Source organism: Triticum aestivum, chromosome 5B (genome assembly GCF_018294505.1).
Source record: "Triticum aestivum cultivar Chinese Spring chromosome 5B, IWGSC CS RefSeq v2.1, whole genome shotgun sequence".
NCBI classification, from domain to species: Eukaryota; Viridiplantae; Streptophyta; class Magnoliopsida; order Poales; family Poaceae; genus Triticum; species Triticum aestivum.
In genome coordinates this window covers 620,062,980-620,068,420 of record NC_057807.1, presented here as the reverse complement: position 1 = coordinate 620,068,420, position 5,441 = coordinate 620,062,980, and positions in this window count along the sequence as shown.

The window sequence follows — 5,441 nt, the reverse complement described above, 5'->3', positions numbered from 1 at the left end:
CTTTTCCCCGTTGTCCGTTTTGCATTCCGGCGCTTCGTTCTCCTCCGGTGGTCATTTCTAGTCTTCTTTCGTGTGTGGGGTTTAAACATTTCCGGATTGGACCAAGACTTGCCAAGCGGCCTTGGTTTACTACCGGTAGACCGCCTGTCAAGTTTCGGGTCATCTGGACTTCGTTTGATACTCCAACGGTTAACCGAGGGACCGGAAAGGCCTCGTGTGTGTTGCAGCCCAACAACCCCCCAAATTTGGCCCAAAACCCACCAAACTCTGCTCCATGTCCTAGAGCGTTCGATCACGATCGTGTGGGCGAAAACCGCACCTCATTTGGACTCTCCTAGCTCCACTTATGTCTATTTATAGACCCCCTCCTCCAAATCCCGGATCCCCTCGTCTCAAACCCTAGTTTTAAAAAAAACATCTCCTCGCCAGATCCGCCGCCGACGGACGTGTCCGGGCGAGCCGGACAACGTCCGCCGCCGCGCCCAGCCAGCCGCCAACCGCCACGTGGCCCTCCTGCCACCGCGCCCGCGCCCACATCGCCGGCCCGCGAGGGCCCGGGACCGGCCCTCCCCGCCGACCGCTCGGGCCAGAGGCGCCCGCACGCCGCCGCCCTTCTTCTCCTCCTCCGGCCGCTGCCCCGCCGCCGCTCGTCGCCTCGCCGGGCCGCCGCAAGCCGGCCGCCGCCGCCCGCTACCGGCAGGCGCCGCCCCGGACGCCGCCGCCCGCGGTCGCCGCCTCCTCCTCCGGCGCCGCCCGACCTCCTCTCCCTCACCCCGGCCTCCTCTTCCCCCACTCCGGCCGGCACCGACGAGCTCCGGCGCTGGTCATCCTCGGGAGACGCGCAGGTGAACAGTACCCCGGATCCAGATCTGGATCTCGGGTTGACTTTTTACCTCTAACCCTAGATTTTTGTGCCTACTTTGACTGCTCGTATCTCCGTAACCGTAGCTCCGTTTTGGGCATATGATATATCAAAATCTTCGTCTCGACATGTACATCATTTCATTCCATTGCATCATTTGCATTTGAGGTCATCTTGATGCCCAAAATGCTGTTGGAAGGAGGCTTCGTGAGTTAAATTGCAGATCCGTTAGTTCATCATGCAGTCTTGTCATTTTTGCCATGTTTAATTCGTGCATGATATGCCTGTGCCTCTTTGGGATGAATTGTTAAGCATTTTGTCTTATTTCCAGTGGTGCCACCCATGCATTTTTAGGATGTGTGTGTTGTCTTGTGCAAGCTTGCGAAGAGAGGTACCTGAGATTGCTGATTTCAGAGACTTAGTGATTTTCACTAAGTCTGGGATATTTTAGTTCGTGATGCTATATGTCCAGCTTGTTTCCTAGTGATCCGTGCCTCTTTTGAGGATGATCAGTAAGGGAGTTTTGATAATTATGTTATGCTCTATCCATCCATGTCTTTGTTTGCATATGTGGAGTGCTCTAGGTTGACTCAATCGAGCTCAACTTTTGCTTTGTTGTTAATCCGGGCAGATCGTCAACTTGTTTGCGATTTTGCCGATGCTACCGTTAGTGTTCCATGCATGCTATGCCTTCGTTCTTGCCATGTGTAGCTAGCACTTTGTGCCTTCTTGCTGGTTATATGCTTTCCTTGCCATTACTTGCACCGTAGTGAGTGCATCGAGCTCGTTTACATGCCTTCGTGAGTTATATTTCAGCGTGTCTCAGTTTTCACTAAGTCTGAAAACTGATTGTGTTCGAGCTATGTTCGTGAGCTCGGTAGAGTATTTTGTGAACCCTTTTGGCCCCAGGTCACTTTGGGTGTTTTTTTAAGCTTGTTGAGTAGCTGCATGCCATGTTCTTACTTGTCATGTTCAGGTTTTCTATCATGTGGTTTTGCTGCTCCGAAGAGAGCATCGTGATCTGAAATTTCAGACTAGTGTTAATTTCACTAAGTCTGAAATCTGTTTTGCATTTGCGTTTTAGCCATGCTTGTTTGAACCTCTTAATGTATGAATTTGCCTATGGCTCACTGCTAGTGTTTTGTCAACCATCTTGTGTACATCACTGCCATGTATTTTGTTTTCATGTTTGGTGGCTGTAGCATGTTCATTTCGTTGCAATTAGATGCCTACTTGCTGTAAATCGCATACCGGTGTCATATCTTAAAACGCTCGCCATTTCCAAACCGTAGCTCCGATTCCAATGATCTTTATATCGTTTTCAAGCGATTTCATCCCCTCTATCCAGTGGCACACTTGGTTTTCCAAGTTGATGCCAGGTTCATGCATTTCCTGTCATATCTTGCATTTTGCATCCCGCATCGCATCCCGCATAGCATATCGTCATTTCATCATATTGCTTGGTCTTGCCGTGGTTGATTGTATCCTTGTTGCTTGTTTGTCTTGTTGGTTAGAGCCGGGAGACGAGTTCGCTACCGAGAAGCCCGTTGAGTTTGCTTGCGTGGATCCAGTCAACTCTGACAACTGTGCAGGCAAGATGATCATACCCTCGAAATCACTACTATCTTTGCTATGCTAGTTTGCTCGCTCTTTTGCTTTGCCACTGCTACGATGCCTATACTTTGTTTATAGCGTTGTTAGTTGCAGGTGGAAGATTGGAGCCGTTCCTTGTTGGAACTTTTATTTACTTGTTGGGATATCACAATATACCTTACTTAATTAATGCATCTATGTACTTGGTAAAGGGTGGAAGGCTCGGCCTTACGCCTGGTGTTTTGTTCCACTCTTGCCGCCCTAGTTTCCGTCATATCGGTGTTATGTTCCCGGATTTTGCGTTCCTTACACGGTTGGGCTATTATGGGAACCCCTTGACAGTTCGTCTTAAGTAAAGCTCTTCCAGCAATGCCCAACATTGGTTTTACCATCTGCCACCTAGCCTTTTCTTTCCCTTGGGTTCTGCAGACTCAAGGGTCATCATTATTTTACCCCCCGGGCCAGTGCTCCTCTGAGTGTTGGTCCACCTGTCAGCTACCGGTGGCTACCAGGGGCAACTCTGGGCTGGCCTACCCGTACCTAGGACAATCTGAGTGTGCCCTGAGAAAGAGATATGTGCAGCTCCTATCGGGATTTGTCGGCACATTCGGGCGGTGTTGCTGGTTTAGTTTTACCCTGTCGAAATGTCTTGTTGTACCGGGATACCGAGTCTGATTGGAATGTCTCGGGTGGAGGTCTATTCCTTCGTTGACCGTGAGAGCTTCTCATGGGCTAAGTTGGGACTCCCCTGCAGGGATTGATCTTTCGAAAGCCGTGCCCGCGGTTATGGGCAGATGGGAATTTGTTAATGTCCGGTTGTAGATTACTTGAACTAAACTTAATTAAAATGAATCAACCGTGTGTGTTACCGTGATGGCCCCTTCTCGGCGGAGTCCGGGAAGTGGACACGGTGTTGGAGTTATGCGTGCGCAGGATGTTCCTTTAGCTTCTCGCTCGTGCTTCGCCTTCTCTTCTCGCTCTCTTTTGCGTATAAGTTAGCCACCACATATGCTAGTCGCTTGCTGCAGCTCCACATATAATTGCCTTATCCATTCCTATGAGCTTAAATAGTTTTGATCGCGAGGGTGCGAGATTGCTGAGTCCCTGTGGCTCACAGATACTATAACTCCAGATGCAGGTCCAGGTGATTTCGCTCCAGGTGACGAGTACGAGCTCAAGTGGGAGTTCGACGAGGACTCTCAGCGTTATTATGTTTCCTTTCCCGATGATCAGTAGTGGTGCCTGGTTGGGGTTATCGATTCAGGACCTTGTCGCATGTTGGGTTCTTTTCTATTTTGGCGCCGTAGTCGGGCCATGAGTGTTTGTTTGATGGATGTTATTTATGCACTCTGATGTGACGTGGCGAGTGTAAGCCAACTATGCTATCTTCCCCTTTTATTATATTTTACATGGGATGTTGTAATGATTGCCTGACTTGCGACATTGCTTTCAATGCGGTTATGCCTCTAAGTCGTGCCTCGACACGTGGGAGCTATAACCGCATCGAGGGCATTATACCGCTGCTACTCCCAGACTCCATGTGACTCCACCTGCAACTTATAGTCCCTCCTTTTCTTGACCACAGTCAGCACTCGAGCAAAATTAAGCTCCTTGTTACTCTAGTCCGTGCTCCCAACTTCCGGAGAATCCGTTCAACGCCATCACACACCGACCACTGTCTGCGTGAAAGTGAACAACTCACGTATTGGACGCCACATATAAGAGTTAGCTGAACTCAACATTACCGCTCTTTCTTGACCGTTTGTCTGAAACTTGAAGGAATTTCACCGTCGCCCTGTGTCACCCTGAGTCAAATTCACAGTTGTCTCATCCTTTTTCCCAGATAGTCTCTGACATGTCCCACAGCTATAGCACTCCGCCTCCTTCTGTACTTGTCATCCGCACTTTGCCATGTGCACTGAACACCACAGAATATACGGCGATGTACTCTCTCAGCTTTTGACAATTTCAGACTTTCCGCCACTTTCTCAGATTCTCCACGGTCAACTCCTGTCCATCAACTAGCACCGATAGGCCCAGTCACCAACTTGAATCCGGTACTCATCAACACTGCTTCAGCACCCCCAGCACAGTTTGTCTGACCACATGTCTGACCATCAGTGCCTTGGCCCGTCGCTGTGTCCCGTGCTTACCGCATGCCTCGCCGCTGTCATCGCGTCGAGCCTCTGCTGTCCTGGTCGAGTCTCTCGGGTAGCTAGCCCACACTGCCTCAACCCCCACTGCAGAGAACCACCGATCATCACCGACCGATGCCGAGTATCACATCTCCATCAGACCACTAGTACCCAGTCCGATCCACATGTCTCTCGCTATCCCGCTGAAATAGGCTTCGACTCTCCGAATTCTTACGCCGTAGCCCCTCCATCAGCTCAGAGTGAAGTCTTCCGCCGGACTCCAGCTCCACCTTCAACATGACTCCATGGTGGTTGTACGTGTCACCCTCCCGCGCCCTGTCAACTCCAAGCTTTCATGTGCACCGTCTTGAATCAACCATGCGCAATAGTTTGTTGAAGCCGCACATGCCCTCAAGCCTGCACCACGTGTTTCCACGCCCCAGAATTCGGCCACCATCAGCATCACGCTCGTATGTCGTCGTTACCAAAATCACCGCCGTCTTCTACTTTGACCGACATCCCCGTCGATCCGTCAGACAGTCCAGTCCGACCTAGCCGAACTTATCCGACTGCGATCATGCTCCACCCTGCGTCGTGTCCGCCTGCACATGTTCGTGCCTTGCTTTGACGCCCTGCGTTTGCATGATCTTGCCTCGTCGCACTCTAGGCTCCTCCAAGCCTTATGTGTGTGTTGCGGTCCTTGTTGCACACGCTCCAAATACTTCCAGCAAACTTGACACCAGAAAAAACAAACCTCATGCAATCTTGACCATAGTGGTCCTCTGCAGAAATTAATTTTCTTGCCTTGGTCTGCTCACAGCTTCTACGTGTATGCGTGGACCCTTTTCTTC